This window comes from Canis lupus, chromosome 27 (assembly GCF_048164855.1).
Source record: "Canis lupus baileyi chromosome 27, mCanLup2.hap1, whole genome shotgun sequence".
Classification (NCBI taxonomy): Eukaryota; Metazoa; Chordata; class Mammalia; order Carnivora; family Canidae; genus Canis; species Canis lupus.
This window is the reverse complement of record NC_132864.1, coordinates 27,208,881-27,226,239: the sequence shown is the minus strand read 5'-3', so window position 1 is coordinate 27,226,239 and position 17,359 is coordinate 27,208,881. Positions and strand designations below refer to the sequence as shown.

At 47.7% G+C, this 17,359-nt stretch overlaps 1 long non-coding RNA gene across 1 annotated transcript in view; it reads left to right on the top strand.

Moving 5' to 3' along the window:
- LOC140619536 (uncharacterized) overlaps positions 1 to 15,760 on the top strand; it is a 70,465-nt gene extending 54,705 nt beyond the window's left edge. The window contains exons 2-3 of the long non-coding RNA XR_012019417.1: positions 10,973 to 11,106; positions 12,130 to 15,760. This is a non-coding gene — a long non-coding RNA (uncharacterized lncRNA). The remainder of the gene's footprint in view (positions 1 to 10,972; positions 11,107 to 12,129) is intronic.
- The last annotated feature ends 1,599 nt before the right edge of the window (positions 15,761 to 17,359 follow it).

The window sequence follows — 17,359 nt, the reverse complement described above, 5'->3', positions numbered from 1 at the left end:
ATGCATTAACTTGGCCAATACCATCAGCAACCCATGGTGTAAGTATTAGTAATTGACCCATTTTGCAGAGGAGAAAAAGGAGGAGTTGGGAAAGTCTCGATTTCTTATGAACGAGCTGAGAGAGGGTTCAGCAGCTCAGGCATGCAACACAAGACCCAGCCCATGTCTGAGACATCCGTGCGAAACAGAATAATGCCAGCAACACCTTCATGGCTGCTAGGTTGGTTATTTCTGCCTGGTACCTCATGAGCATCAATAAACACTTGGATGGGGGCTCCTCAGGCTTTTAATTTTCCAAGCAGAGTCCCTGGCAGACGCCCATGCTTTGAAATTCCATGGAGCAATAACCATGAATCACCCCCCAAAGATTCCAGGACAAAAGCAAGTTGGCTTTCCCCTGTGCAGCCCCGTTGTGCCGGGAGATGCTGGACACTGCCACCAAGTCAGTGATCCCAACTGCCGACAGGGCCTGGCACGGAAGGGCCCTCCCGCCGACCTCACTGAAAAGATCAGTAAATTCAGCAGCCAGTGAGTCTGGCTTTCCCACTTGCTGCCCCTAAATCTCTGTCGAAGTGGCAGGACTCTGGCCCAGCCGCCCTGTCTGGGCCCATTTGCTCCATCTTGGAGGAGAGCGGTGCCAGGGACCTCCCAGGGGTTGGCGGGGACATTGTTTTTCCCACCCAGCAGCCTTCTTAGGAGCGGTTCCTCCTTTGCTGCCTGATTCAGCTTTGCTCAGACACGAGCTGCAGGCCCTGGGGGGCCTGGAGGAACCCCAAAGCTCCCTGCTCACTAAGTTGCCCTGGCTGGCTGAACTCAGGAATCCAGGACAGCCCATAGAGATAATGTTCCAGGTGCTGGCTTCCCCTGGGAACTCGAGGAACGGGCTTCCAAAGTCGCAGAGAGGGCCGTCGGGTGGCCCGGGGTCAAAACGGGGGCCAGGGCTTCTTGGACAAGTCTCTTCACCCTCCATCTTGGAGCTGGAGGGAACAAGACAGACAGTTGTCTTGTCTTTACATTGGGATAGCACCAATGTCCCCCTTGCTAGGGTATTCTAAGGATTAAGCAATTCATGAATTCTTGCCATAGCGAGTAGTGATATACCACACACTGTGATGACACATCTGACATATACCAATCTTGTTCTCGGAACCGAGGTGGAAAGTTGGGTTTTTTTTACCCCTCATTATTGAAAAGTCATAGCTATAACTCAGAGAGGTAGAGTAACCTGGCCAAGGTCACACAGCAGAGCTGGGATTCAAACCAGGCCTGTCTGACCCCAGAGGCTAAGAGTTTGACACGCTGAGAAACCCCTAAGCTAGGCTCCCAGCCACAGCCTGCTGTATCCCTTCCCTGAGAGCACCGTAGGCGGCGCACTGCTACATGCATGAGAATCACGATGGTGCTTTACGTTTATTGAGAGCTGGCCATATGTCACGTGCTGCTACCTGGATTCCTTCCTTTATATACTTCCGCTATAGTTGTCATTTTGATCCCATTAGGTTGATCTGGACCAGAATATGAAGCATTTTCAAAACAGACAAAAGACTCTGGGCCACAGTCCATTGGGAGCCATGGCAGGTGTGCACATGAGGCCCTGATGTGATCAGGTTGGCCGGTTCTGAATATGGCCCCAGCTGCTGACATGAAGACAGATGAGAGAGAGAAGCCAGAGTCAAGAAGGCGAGAGCAACAGGAAAGTGTGGAGGCCAAATGCAACCCTTTGTTCCTTCTCTCTTCCCAGGACATGGTGCCCACAGGGGCCTGGCCTTGCCTGGAGCAGTACCTCGGCCCCCAAAGCCCTCTCTTCCATCAGCCAGCTTATCCCAGCTCAGAGCCCCACAGGACCCCAGGCTTAGAGCATTCTGCTCAAGATGGGCTAGGAAAAACCCTGCTCATTCATTCATTCATCATTCATTCATTCAGAACTAGTTGTTGAGTGCCACTGTGTGAACAGCATAGAACAAGACACCTTAAGGGTCCAGCTGAGAATCAGAAACATGGGGCTTGAGTCCTCCTTCCACCCTGAACGTGTCCAAATCCTACCTTTCCACGTCCCCATGTCCTGTTGTGTAAAACAGAGATCATATTCATACCACAGTGCTCTTGGGAGATACAATGAGGCATGGATAAAGCAGCTGGTGTACACCCGGCTCTCGGGGACTTTCAGGACTTATTATCCTGAAGAGGCAGAGAACATGGCAGTTGGGGTGGGGGGCACAGGCCCAAGGTGACAGAGCTGCGAGTCTATGTCTGGTTCTTAATCAGGGGTGACCTGGCCCCCCAGGAATATTAGGAGATATTTTTGGTTTTCACAGCTCTGGGGGTGGGGGTGCTACTGGCTTCTAGCGGGTAGGGGCCAGAGATGCTGCTAAACATCCTACAACGCACAGCACAGTCCCCTCCATAAAGAATGGCCTGGTCTTAAATGCCATCCTACACGCCCAGAAGCCCAGGATGAATTACATTTTCCCCCTCTGGGCTGTGAAGGGGGCCCCAGGGTCCCAGCGCTCAGCTTGCCTGTGCATGGAGCACCCCTGGCCCCGACGGGAGCAATCAGCTCCCAGTGCCGACAGCTCTGTTTGAGGCTGGGGACCTGCATGGACACTGCTAACCTATCCCCTCTGTTGTGACAGCAGCCCTCCCTGCTCCTGCCCCTGCTCCTCTATCTCTCTGGGATCTGCCGTAGTGGCTGATCCTGCTAGGAAGCTGCTCCAAGTGGCTATGTGATGGCCTCCTTGTTCCCCCAACAAGGGCTACTGGGGGCCGGGCTATGGCTCCTTGGGGAGTCATGTGAGTGAGGATGGAAGTGTTGGCTCCTATAGAGCAGGAGGGTCCCCATATTGAGTCTCTTTGCCCATTCAGAGTTAGCACATTTTGGTCTCTGCCAGCCACGGGGGGCTCATGACTGAGTCTGGGGGGTCTGATGACCTTTCTCCTTTATCTCTTCTGTCACTTAGAGCCAGGGACACACAAGTGGTCCCCCGTTGGTATATAATGTTCTTTCCCACATGCCCTGAAAACTAAACTAAGCTTGCCTGAGGTGGGGCAGTGTGGAGAGCATCTAGTCACAGTACTAGCCAGGCACACGGTAGGTACTCAATAAATACACAGTCAGTAAATGAAAGAATGCACACAAGGCATGTTAGGAGGCCTGATTTTTATTTATTTTTTATTTTTTTAAAGATTTTATTTATTTACTCATGAGAGACACAGAGAGAGAGAGAGAGAGAGAGGCAGAGACACAGGCAGAGAAGCAGGTCCATGCAGGGAGCCTGACGTGGGACTCAATCCTGGGTCTCCAGAATCAGGCCCTAGGCCGAAGGCAGTGCCAAACCGCTGAGCCACCCAGTCTGCCCAGGAGGCCTGATTTTTAAACTCAGCTTTGTGTCTACCTTGCCACATGACTTTGAGCAAGCCCCTTTGCCCCTCCAGACATCAGTGTACTGGTCTGTAAAGTGGAGGTTATCCTTCGTCACTGAACAGATCCTGAAAGGAAGACAACAGCCTTTGGAGTCAAGCAGGGAGGGAGCTGGAGCTGAGATTATCTTTGTGAATTAAACCACAAAACCACATTTGTCATTTCTTGTTTCTTAAGAATAGTTCTGTTAGCATCAACTCCAGAAAGGCTGTGGCAAGCCCACTCTGTCACCTGTATTAGCTACTATGGCTGCGTAACAAATTATCCCCACGCTGAACAACATAAATCAACCTGCCTTCCTTATCTCAGAGTCTCTGAGGGTCAGGACTCTGGAAGGGGCTTAGCCAGGTGGTTCTGGCTCAGGGCCTCTCCTAAGATTATGAGACAGTGAAATCATCACCATTTATTTTCCAGATGAGGAAACAAAGAGCTCACACAGCTGGTAAAAGATGAAGTCGGGTTTCACCCTGCCAAGTGGCAGATTTCCGAAGCCGTGGAACTGACCTCACCACCTCCCTCAGAGCCAGTGACAGAAAGAGAAGGGGCATTTGGTCCAGGTTCCTGTTTGTTATTTGAGAGCCACAGAAAAGCCCAGAATCTTCTAGGGAGGGCACTGGAAAGTACTTTGCAAAGGAAACCCAGCTTTGGCAGAGCGTGTTCCCACTCACATGCCTTTCAGCCCTGACGTAGGGGGCGCCCCCTGGTCTCCTGGTCTGAGACCCAGACAGCAGGTTGACATCACCAGGATCTCTCTGAGTAGCCTCCACTCCCTAAACTGCCCCAGCCGCCTTATGATGCCTGATTCAGATCCCGGCCACTTCCCAGAGGCTTCTCTATCCAGGGGTCCTGCGCTCAGTAGGACAGGCTCACTAATTAATCCTGACCCCAGCTCAGGTCCTCGAGACATTCATTCCTTGGGCTCCTTCGGACATCCAGGCACTTGAGTGCATGTGTATGTATATATGCACATGTGTATGTGCGTGCGTACATCTATATATGACACGGGGGACCTTTTGAAATGTCTAAGATGGGCTTAGCCAGGATACTATCTGCACATCCGCTGAGAGCACTTTGTCAGATGCCTGCGTGACCCAGGACTTACAAACCAGGGACAGAGCCTGAGTACAGAGGGTGAGGAGGGGATGCCCGCTGGTGGTCCCGTCACTATCTCTTTTGAGAAGTCTTAATCCCCTAATCACTTTTATTAATCTCATAACAATCTTTCCAACATCGGTTACATCCTTCTTATCTTGGTTAAGCATTTTGGTGAACTCAGGGCTTCTTGTCACTTAGGGATTTTTTTCCTGCTGCTTAAAGCATCTGCTCTTACATTCTCTCCTCTCTCTCTCTCTCTCTCTCTCTCTCTCTCCCTCCTTCTCTCCCTCCCTCTCATTCTCTCTCTCCCTCCCTCTCTCCCTCTCTCTGTCTCCTTCGTTTCCTCCCCCCACTTTCTTCTTCCCTCTCTCCAGCTCTGCTGTCAGAATCCAAAAACCCTTGAACTTCAGAGCAAGGAGGAACCTTCAAGACCACTCAGCAGACATTTCTCATTTCGCAGCAGGGAAAGTCAGGGCTCTGAGATGTGAACACCTCCTTCAAGGCCACAGCCCAGGGACAGGAGAGTACATGCCCACGCGTGGAGAACAAGAGACGCTCTTGCAGGTGTAAGCACTTAACCAGCATCATCTTCATTCTGCACAAATGCCTCTTGGGTGGGTTCAGCCACCAGCTCCATTTTAGAGACGAGGAGACTGAGGCAGATCAAAGGAAATCACTGGCCCACGGACATAGTATGTGAGGAACATAGCGGGGATACTGGAGCCCAGGCAGCCAGACTTGGGGGCATGAGTCTCCCACCACAATGCCAGGTAACACTGTGCCCTCCAATCCCTCTGGCAGCTGTGGGCTGGTGCACAAGTGGGGGCATAGCAGGTCCCTTATCAAATGAAATAATGTGTTGAGGGTTTCTGATGGGGTTGTTGCCCCTCTCGCGGGCTGGGAGCTCTGAGCTCCTGGGATGGAGTTCCCACAGGTCAGCAACGGAGCCTGTGACAGTGACCTGTGCCGCTGACCTTCAGCGGGCACAGAGGCCCCAGCCCAGTGTCCTACAGCTACAGCTGGCCTGGCCGCACTCCCCACTCACAGCAGCAGCTGCAGCCATCTCAACCCTCCCTGGGTGTCACCTCCTTCATCTCTCCACTGGAAAGCGGTGTCTGCAAATAGCCATCAGCTCCAGAGAGCTTTCTGGAAATGAAATGCAATGTGGGAAGCCAAGTTGAAAAGCTCATAAAAGGCAGTCACTGGCGCAAGCTGGGCTTTGAATGCACGGGCGTCCAGATGCCCATCTCCCCATCCCCTCGTGTGGCCCCAGAAGAACCTGGGGGTCCCAGACACTCTAGCTGCAAGGCTACCAAAGAGGGATCTCAATGTGTCCCCTGTGTCCGAGCGTCTGTGAGCTGAGAAACACCCCACATCCTCCTCTAAGCCCCCGGGGTGAGAAGAGAGGTTTGCACTTGGAGGGGATGACTCTCAAACTATTCCAAAATCAACAGAGACGTGGGATCTTGAAGCATCATCTTCCCCATCCCTCCTAATGCTGTGTGCCTCTCCCTACCTGATGCGATCACCTCTGTTCCCTCCTGCCTGCCTCCTGCCCCCTTTGTCTGCCTGACAAGTAGCTGATGAGGGTGAAGATGGAGAACCAAGCACCGAATTTAGAAAATAAAAATACGCCGATCGGCTTTATTAATCTCCTGAAATATGCTCCCCAACTAGCACCAAGCTGAAAGAGCCCATGTTTCCCCCTAGAACATCATAAAAAAAACGTAGAAATGTTTACAAGGATGACTGGGGAAAAGTGCAGTAGATCTTCCTGGTAATGTACAAGGTGATGCAGTAATTGCTATGGAAACTAGTCATTATAATTCAATAAAGTGAGAGGGAAAAAAAAGTTAAGTCCATTGTGTTACCTATGACTCTATAGTCACGTTCTTTACATACATTAGCATAAAATCAAGTCCCACTTTTATTCTCCGGGTTTTCGCCTGCTCTGCCTTCACAAAAGAGTGTATAGGGTTCAGCACAGATGAAGCCCTAAAGAGAAGAAAATTCACTTTGCAAGAAATCTCTCTCTCTCTTTTTTTTTTTCCCTGAGTAAAATATTTAATGTTTCTGCATAATGTGCATGCATGGTTCTGGATGAGACCACAGCTTGTGCATGAGGAGTTTTGCCCAGAAAAACTGATTCAAGGAATCACCTTACCTCCCTGCGGCGCCTGAGGTGTGGTGGAAATGGACGTCTTCTCTCAGGGGAGATGCAACTTGCCAAATAAATAGAAAGCTACACCCACAGTCACATGATCTATTGCACACATGAAGTCTGAGCATCTTGGGGAGACCACTGGAGGGAGCAGGTTCTTGTGGGGCCTTGGGAGATACTGCAAGGGTTGGGGGCACAGCACCCTGCATGGATGCTCTAGCTCGTTTCCCACTAGGTGCATCGTAACCCACTTGGAAAGTTGATCTATAGGCAAGGCATTTGCAGTTTCAGGAGTGGTGGGGGAAACCCCAAACATAAGGCAGGAAGCACTTACTGCTCAGATACCTATTTTTGGCAAAGGGAGATAAAAGGAGTACTTTACAGCATGCTGGGGGCTGCTGAGTATGAAGATAACGATCCTTACCCCTCTTACCAGGAGCTCGCAAACCTTTACATCACTGGGAGTGCAGAGACAGGGGACCAGAGTTAGAAGGATGTGGTCTCCTGGCTAGTTGGTTCAGGTCTCTGAGCCTCTGCGATTGTACAAGCTGTTAAACCATTGTCGCTCAGCATCAAACGCATCCTTCTATTCACCGCCTTCCAGAGCCAGGGCTGGGATTCTGAGCCCTGCTTTTCTGTGGGAGCCGGGCCAGGTCTGGGTTGGCCTCTGCCCATAGTGGGCGCTAGCGGGAGACTTGAGGCAGGCTGCAGAGGGGACATGCTCTGGCCCCTGTTTGCTGGCAGTTTCGGTTGGTGTCTCCATCCCAGCGATGTTCCTCATCCCAGCAGTGACAGGTGGATCCAGTGATCACCTGCCCTGTCCCTCTTCCAAAGCCTGTGCCCAAGCTCCGCGTGGTTCCTCCCCAGAGCTCTGGAGCACAGCAGAATTCAGGTCCCTCCTCCAAGTCTGGTCTTTCTTCTCTCCCACCTTCTCGACTTGCTCTTTCAGCCCAAGGATGCCACTTGCCTCCTGCAATCACTGCCTCTGTGCTTCCCAGTGTGCCACTTTTGCCTATCCAGTTTGTCAACACCAGAGCAAGTGATTCCCTGTATTAAATTCTCTTCGTTAGAGTACCTGGTAGAGAGTTTCCCTTTCTCTCTTTGGGTCCCACTCTTCTAATCCCGGCTCCACTTAGTAGTTAGGATGATCTTTCTGACAACCAGTTTGATTGGAATACTGCCCAGAGGAGGTGAACTCCTAGCCTTTAGGCTGACAAAGCCCCTCTGCTCCCTACAGCAGACATCCTCTGGCAATCACATTTCTCCCCAGCATCAACACCCCCTCAGAACCCTTCCTAACACCATGCTTCAGGACAGTGCTATTCATGGCTCAGAACTGGCAGTTAAAACAGAACCTGTTTTCCAAACTCGCCCTGGATGTGACTTCCATCTCTGAGGTATGATCCATACGAACTACCTATTAATTTCTCTCATGTTTATTGAGTGTTTATTACATGTCAGGCATTCTACCATCTTGCCGTGTAGCATCTTCAAGGAGAAATCCATCCAGTTTATGCCATCTCTCGTAAGGGTAGCTTTAGATCTGTTTTTGTCCCAAAAAAGCCCAACTTGCATACTCAGATTCACTCTTACACCTAGAGAAGTTCTTTACCCGAAACTTAGTGAAGTCACCACAAAGAGTTCTTTGAGAATGACTGAATCCTTTCCCTGGAAGGAGAACTCTGCTGATATTCAGCGTAATTACACACAACAAATTCCAAGTGGTACAAAGTAGAATTCTGCTATTGACTTGCTAATTTCGTCCACATTTAGGCATTGATGGAAATCCTCCTCTGGATGTGGCTTAGAGTCACAGGCTCTCTTGGTGCGGGGGCGAGGGTCATCTGGAGTCTTTCTCCAAGTTCTGCATCCAGCAATGTCTGAAGAGATTGTTGATTGTCAAAATTAGGCATGAAGTGGCTATTAGCATCTCATGGTTGGAGACTAGGGATTCAGGTACAGGATGGTCCTCTGTCGCCAAGAATTATCTGACCCCAAAGGTCAATAGTGTCAAGGGTGAGAACTTTTGGTTTTGATTCATGTTTCCTGTGCTGGCTGTGGTGACCTGGCATCAGAAATCACCTTTTTTCACTTGCAAAGAAAAGGTCCCTATTTGTACATGTAATTGCCGAAAAGTTGGCACCAAGTAGTGAGCTCTTTGCAATGACATTGCTGGTGAGATTTGTTCCCTCCGATGCATTGTGCAAAGTGCCCTCCCAGGACCCCAGAATAGCGCCTTTCAATCTCCCTTTGACCCTATCACCTTCTCTGTCTCCAGCCTGGCACTCTATCCCTAGCCAGCTGCTTCTGTGGCCCATCCGAGCCAGGTCTAAAGGCATCGGGAAGAGTCACCTCCAAGTTCAAATAAAACTGAAAACATATCTCCCATTGGCCTGACTCTTGGATACCGTGACATTCCCAGTGCTGTGCTAATGAGCTTCCCCTTTCCAACTGAAGCAGCTCAAACCCTCCCATGCCCCAAATCATTCCAGCCACATTCCTCGCCCTGGGGTCACACCGCCTTGAATCTAATCAGACTTTACATTCATTGTGGGTTCTCACTCATCAAATATGGCTCGACGAAGGGATGTACACAGGGCTTCCAGGGGTCCACTAGACTTGCTCAACAGATACGCAATCCCTGCAGTTTGTCTCTAAACTCCGGGGGTTTAAATGTTGGCTTGGTTCAACATTTGTCGGAGATACAGATTTCCATGTCCCCATTTCCTTAGGAAAATAAAGGAACAGTCACATCGGATTAAATGGTTCAAGGAAAAATCCCAATGCTCCACCCCCCACCTTGTAGCCAGGGCTGTGACCAGACCACCTCATTTGTCTATAAGTATTCAGTTAACTGTCAGCCAACTCCTCTCTGACTTGAGAGAGCTGATAAGTACAGGACCATGGAATCAGGAGCAGTGGGCAGCATGGAGTCATCACATTCTAGTACTCCTCCTTCATAGGACTGCATTTTCCAAGTACGCTAGAGTCATGAGATTTTAGGATCAGAGACTCTGCACTGAAGAGTTTGAATTTGGGAGGCATGGAATACTAGAACCACTTTGGTGGGGGCGCAGAGGGATCTTAGAATTATAAACTGTTTGGATCATAAAATCTCAGAATTTGTAGCTTTGTTTGCAAATTTCATATCCTGCAACCAAAGTTTCTTAGAATTACTAAAATTGAGGAACATGGAAGCTGAAAGCTTTAAGGGGAAACTCAGGGCTCCGAGCTCATTTCCAGGGCTTGAGGCACCTCTGGATTCCCTGGTTGCACTCCTTCGACTAGTAAAATTAATTGTTTCTTCCACATACGGTGCCACCCACAGAGGAGACACTGCCTACGAAGCCACAACAAGGAAACGGCTTTCTGCCTGCAGAGCAGATCCTTGCCACCCCTGGGAGGGGACCAAACACTGGGCATCCACAGGAATTAGGCAGATAATGTAGGTGAGGCAATGGGCAGTTCCAATAAAACAATGGGGAATTAGACTCTGAGCCTTCAGGTCAGGAAGACAAGAGGGAGTGGTAGGGACTGTGGCAGATGGAGGACCTTTGCACGTAGATACAGGAGCCCATCATGACCAGAGCATGCCTGAAATGCTAGAAATCTGTTTTCATGTAGAAATCTTGGGATTTTTTTTTCAGTATGGGCAAGTGATTCAAATTCAAATGCAGTGCAGTCTCACGCCGTGTTGCAATACCAATCAAAAATGCTCTGGGAGCCCCTTTTGGCCTGCAGGCCCCCGGTTTGCACTCCCTGTAGTAGGAGGCACCAAAGGAACCAGACAGCGCCTACCTCGTGATGGTTTCGGAGCAAGGATTCAGCACCAGAATGCAAGGTTCAAACTGTTGCTCTGTCACTTTCTGGCTGTCCTACCACGGCCTCTGGGCCAGATTTCCCCAACTGTAAGATGGTAAATTTATAAAAGTACTATTTCATGGGGTCATTTTGAGGTCTAAATGAATTTATGGAATATGCAAAGTCTTTAGGAAGCACACATTAGTTAGCATCTACAAAGAACTGAGGTAAAAGGTACAGGTAGGGAATGGGTAAAACATTAGCCATTCTTCTTCTGTTTTTGCAGATCCTCGTTTTTTAGAAAAAACTTAGGCTCTCCCTGGCAGTCTTGCTGGGAGACGAAGGGCAGGCCGAGGGGCCAGAGTGAGTACCTCCGTTTGCAGATGAAAGAACTGAGACATAGAAGGGTTTTCCACTTGCCCAAGGCCACGCAGCAAACACATGGCAGGACTTGGCTCAGGACCCAGCTCTCTGACTCTGTCTCCCTCTCTTCCCAGACTCTGTCTGCTGTCGGAGCCCACGGCCTGACCTGGCCATGGACGCCACCCCCAACCAGCCAGCCAGCCAGCCAGCAGCTCTGCCACACTGCCAGATGTCCCGCGCCACACTCCAGACGCAAAATGACAATGAGGTGTGTGTGTGTGTGTGTGTGTGTTTCCTAAAGAAAGAGAGAGAGAGAGAGAGAGAGAGAGAGAGAAAGGAGCAGGCGGTGGGAGAAGAACTGTTCTCATCACAAATTTCTCTCTGGCCCTCTTCCCAGATTTGAAGTTTCTGGCACAGCCAGCAAGATTCGGGGCAAGAGAGTCAAAGAGGGGTCCTGGGCAGCGGTGGAGTTGTTAAGGCCAGAACTGGCTGGCCTGATTTCTCAGCCAGACCAGGACCCCCACCCCACCCCCAGGACTAGCTGCATAATTGGGAGCCATACGAAAAGGAAATGCATGCAGAATCCTACTGGTGCAAAAATTATTCAGCATTTTGAGAGGGGGCCAATAGAGAGTCAAACCCAGGCATAGTGCCGGCCCTTTGAGCACAGACCCCATATGACTGCAGAGGTCACACATGTGTGAAGCCAACCTTGCACATTCCCCCTTGTCTGAGGGGCCCCCAGTGTCACACAACAGGGTACAAAGAGGGTTAACAGACACCCTCCCCTCTCCCCATGTCCTGGTGAGATAAAACCACCATTGGGAGACCCAGGACAATTTTTATATAGGATTAGAAAACAAAAATCAATATTTAATTATCTGTAAGCTTTTTGTGTCACTGAATCTTTAGCACCCTAACAGGGAGCACAGGCTGCCAAGGCAAAAGTAAGTCATTAAAGACGCCGGATCGCTGGCCATCCCTTTTTAGAGTCGGGCCATAAATAGAGGACATTATCAGTCCTCCCATGCTGGTATTGTTATTTATCTTTACAATCTCTATTTACCTCTATTTATAGCAGATTTCCCCCATATATTATGAGGCCAGGTTAACTTTAACGGACTTCATGAAAAGAGGTACTTAAAACTTTGGAACATGCTTATGTGGACAGATGGCGAGGTTTTCAGAAGCTATGGAGCCCAGAAGGCCGATTTGAAGGGTGTTGATTTTTTTTTTTCTTTCTTTCTCTCTTTTTTTTTTTTTTTTTTTTTTGCTTCTTTTCTTATTGCAGAGACTCTCTCCCATGAAGGCTGTCCAGGGTCCTTCTTTCCCGGCATGGTAGCTACATCCTCAAGTGCAAATGGATGGGAGATAGAGCCAGAAAATCCTGGCTCTGGACCTTCACACCTCACCTGTAAAGGGGCTTTTTCACTTGCCAAGCTGACAGCAAAATCATCTTTCCAGAGGCTGGAAGCCTTTTTCTCCCCAGGACAACTTCACACGGGTTACTTGATCTTATTTTAGCTTTAGTCAGAGTGGGTTATAATAGTCTGTTCAGTGGCCTGCCTCCACCATCAGACTGCCATCTCCTCTGGGCCGGGACACTCTGGGCCACCTAGGGATTCATGCCCCCATGCACAATGCCCAGTACAGAGTGGATGCACAATAACTGTGAGCCATGATTTTAGAAGGGGAGCAGCACTGGTAGAGACAAAACCAGTATTTGGCTGACCTGGGTTCAGATTTCTCCTGTCAACCTTAGTACCTGGGAAACTTTGGGCAAGTTAATCTGCCTATCCGAGACTCAGTTTACTCATCTGTAATGTGGGACTAAAAATATACCTACTCACAGGTGGATTGGAACAAAGTCAATAAGGCGGGTGGAGGGATGCACAGCCCAGTGTTTGGTACCCAGAAAACACGTGGTCAGAAAATGCACATGAGCTGATTTTCTTTCATTAATCCTAAGGGCCACATAACCTGCTTAAAACTAACATAAGTGAGTGAAAGCAAATGAATGAATGCATGAGTGGATGTCCAGGTGTATGGATGGATGGATGGATAGATGGATGAATGAATGAAAGAAAGAAAACACAGAAAAAGACTTTCTTAGAAGCAGAGCTGGGCCTCATAAGATGTAATCTACGAAAGGATTAGAAGCATTTTTGTTCACTGATTTTAAAAATAGGGCAGTAGGTGTGCTTGGGTGGCTCAGTTGGTTAAACGGATGTCTTGGGCTCAGGTCAGGATCCCAGGGTCCTGGGATGAGCCCAGTCAGGCTCCCTGCTCAGAGGGGAGTCTGCTTCTCCCTCTCCCTCTGCCCCTCCCCCTGCCTGTGCTCTCTTTCTCTCAAATAAATAAAATCTTTTTAAAAAAATTAAAAATAAAAACAAGGCCGCCTAGAAACAAACCTGAGGACTTAGAAAATTTTGCATGCAATAAAGGTAGCACTTCAACTCAGATTATTACACAAAGAGCATTGGGACTATTGTTTAACCATGAGAGAACAAAAATGGAGTTAAAGTGTTGCTTCACAGCCATTCAGCAAAATCAAGTGCCTATGGATTGGAGTTAACAGGATAGCATAAAACTCTATGACCCTCAGATGAAAATGGGGATTAGCAATTTATGATCTCAGGCCGTGAGGATGTTTCTAAGTATAAAAACAAAATAATATGCTATAAAAGAAAACATAAGATTGATTAAACTCCATAAAAATGAAAATATTTACAGGACTAAAAAACAAAAGGCATAAAGTACACTGGGAAAAATTATTCACTCCACCTGCACTAGGTAAAGGGTTAAATGATACACCACATGAAGAGTTCCTGGATATTATTAAGAAAACAAAAAACAAAAGTAAACAGGAAAAAAAATGAAACAAGTCTATGAATGTTGAATTAATCAAAGAAGGCATAGCAATGGCCAAATAAGTACATAGCACAAGCTAAACTTTACTCATGATTCTTTTTTTAAAATGCAATTTTCGAGAACAGATAAGTTTCAAATGGTTAGATCAGCACATTTTTCTTTAATGATAACACACACTGCTCATGAGGATGTTGCAAAATAGGCATTCTTAAACATTGTGGTACAATCCTAATAGATCACAAGAGTAAGTACTTTTTACAGTATGCCTTGAGATTCTGTGGTCATTTATTACACAATAGCTTTGTGTAAGTGTTGAAAGATACACTTTTGACAATCACCCTGTATCAGTTTCCTCTCATTGGGAGTATATACGGGTGACATTTTTTTTTATTAGACAACCCTTAGTAGTTCCCATTAAAAGTTTAAAATATGTCCATCTTTTGACCCAGCATTTTATTTTCAGAAATCTACCTTAGGGCAATACTTACACAGGTGCTTGGAGATCTATTTTCAAGGAGGACCATTACAACATTGTTAACAATAGCATAGAAGAGGTGGGAGAGGGTGATGGGCGAAATAGTTAAAAGGGATTAAGAGATACATGTTTCCAGTTATAAAATAAATAAGTCATAGAATTGGAAGGCATAGCATAAGGAATACAGTCAATAATACTATAATAATGTTGTATGGTGGCGGATGGTGACTATGCTTATTGCAGTGAGCACTGAGTAATGTATAGAATCCTTAAATCAATATGTTGTACACCCAAAACTCACATAATATTATGTGCCAATTATACTTAAAAAGAAAAAGAGAAACAATACATAGAAAAATTTGGAAACAACTTAATTACCTGTCAAGAAGGGAATGGTTAAGTAAACCAAAATGGTTATTTTTGTAAGTAAAATTGTGAAAACTGTGGCATATCTACAATGTCTATGTAATATATCCATGTAATAGAATATTATACAGCCATTAAAAAGAATGAGGCAGTTTGACATGCCCAGACTAGGGGACCATGACCATGTTAAGTTGTTAAGGGAGAAACACAATTTCTAGAGTGCGCTTATATCATGGTCTAACTTATGCAACTCATTGAACTGTGTATATACAAAGACCCCAAAAAGAGAGTAGTTGAAGGGAGTTTTTTCTTTTTACTCCTGGATTTCTGCTTATTTAACTTGTAACTTTTTTTTCACTAGAATTAGCTTCTATGCCCTGTAAGTCTGCCCACTCAATCCAGCCCCCACGAGTCAACACAAGACTGTTTCTAAGTGCATCCCCATCAAACATACTCAAGGACTTGCGGGCCACCAGGGTGACACTCAGAATCTCAATCTAGCCAGTGAGGTCTCCTGTACCCTGGCCCTTACCCTCGCTCCTTCCAAATTCTCATGGCTCACCACATTCCCCTATCATCTCTTGATCCGAATTTTTCCCATACTGTGCCCTCTGCTTGGAATGCCCCTCCCTGCTCTGCCCGTGAAGATTCAGGTAACACATTCCATAAGAAGCCTTGCCTAATGTTCTAGTCTGCGGCAAGTGATTCACTGGACCTTTTTTTTTCTTCAAAAAATTGAGATGAAATTTACGTAGCATAAAATTAACCAGCATAAAATATAGAGTTCAGTGGCATTTTAAACATCTAGATTCCCAAGCCTCAACCTAGTCCCATTGCATTGAAAGCTCTGGTATTATTTTAAATAAAGTTCTCAGATCATTCTTGCATATGCTGAAGTTTAATAACCACTGCCCCTCTACTGCCTTATCCTTCCTTCTGTTAGTGTGTGGCCATTTGTATTCGTGTCTCTTTTTTTTTTAATTTTTATTTATTTATGATAGTCACAGAGAGAGAGAGGCAGAGACATAGGCAGAGGGAGAAGCAGGGTCCATGCACCGGGAGCCCGACGTGGGATTCGATCCCGGGTCTCCAGGATCGCGCCCTGGGCCAAAGGCAGGCGCCAAACCACTGCGCCACCCAGGGATCCCTGTATTCGTGTCTCTTAATTTATAAGTTGGAGATTGTGAGAATCTGTATACAGAGAGGTAAAGCAGTCGGTATATAGATGTATACACATGTAGGAAATATATGTGTGTGTATGTAATTGTTTTATGATCATGCTGAATAAAGGATAACGAATCCCAATAGGAAGTTTGCAAACTGCAAAGCTCTGTCCATAAGGAGGAGGTGGAAAAAACTCCCCTCCGTCTTACCCCGCTGTCAGAGTGAGCCAGTAGCCAGCAACCCTTGCCTCAGCCTTTGCTGGAACCTGAGCAACGCTCTCAGCTGGGGATTTATTCCTTTCACTTTCTAGCACCGGCTGGTGTTGACTGTTGCCAGGAAGAAACAGTCTTGGGCAACCCTGCTGCCCCGGCCTCAGAAGATCAGAGATACGTTTTAGGCGGGGAGATGTCTGTTTTCCATGCTTTCCAAAATCCCATGCAGGGATGTCGCTGAGCTGAGCCTGAAGGCCCGGGATGTTGGCAGGTCCAGCATGGCTCCCTGGACGGAGTGTGTGGGGACCGTCTCTGATGTTGAGGTTCGGTTTCTGTCTCAGGAGCCCCATCCATCTGGCTGTTCTCCATCCTCAGCCAAGGACCTGCTGCCTTCTGGGAGCCTGCGGGGTGGAAGTAAGAGAAGGAGGGGAGGAGGGTGACAGCTGGGGCTGGGGGCGGGGGGAGGGTGGTAAGGGCCCATCTCCAAAAGCCATTGATTAATTTTGAAATAGGGATGCTTTCATTTCTTTGCAAACTGGAGTACCATGTGGAGAAAATCACAGCATGCATACCATGGGCAGGGAAGACGACGGGGAAGAGTATCAGACTCAGCCAGAACCTGGTTCAAATCCCGACTGTCTCACTTCCTGGCTGTGTTACCTGGAGCAAGTCTCCTGCCCTCTCTGAGCCCTTTCTTTGTCCATAAAATGCACTTCCCAGAATTTCTCTGTGTGCTTTAAATTACATAATATCTGTGAAAGGCTTTGTGCAGTGCTTGGGGAAACAAAACAAAACAAAACACATCCAATCGATACATGCTAATTATCTCCAGGAGCATATCTCTCCTTGAAAGGACGACTTTGTTTTACACGGTTGTAAAGTGCCCAAGCAAGGCAAGGTGGAAGCGGCTCTGAAAGCAGAATCAGAGACCCAGGCTCCATTTTTGGAACTCTTATTTTGCAACCTGGGGTGGGCCCCTTCCATTCCTTTTTCTGCAAAGGCAGGGAAGCATCTAATAGGATTCGAAGGACTCCAGGCCAGAGCCTTTCAGGCATCAGGCCGTTAGATCTTAAAAACCCTCCCGGTATTATTAGCACCTTTCTCAGATGAGTTACACTGAGGATCGGAGAAATGAAGTTTAGTTAGTCCTGTAAAGCAAAGAAATGCCAGGACAAATGGGGTTCCAAGCAGGTGTGTCTGATGCCTCTATCTAAGCTTTTTCTGCCTCCTTCTCTTTAGCTTCCAGTGTAAAGGTAGTGATCATCACCACCACCGACGTATTCCTTGCCCTGTGCCCTGTGCCAGAGGGCAGCCGTAGGGACTTGACTCTGTGCCACTTCTTGATTCCTCACCCAGATGAGGAAGCTGAGGCTCAGCTACCGCATGGAAGTCAAGATTTGAACCCGGGACCAAGTCTGACTCCCCTCCATTTC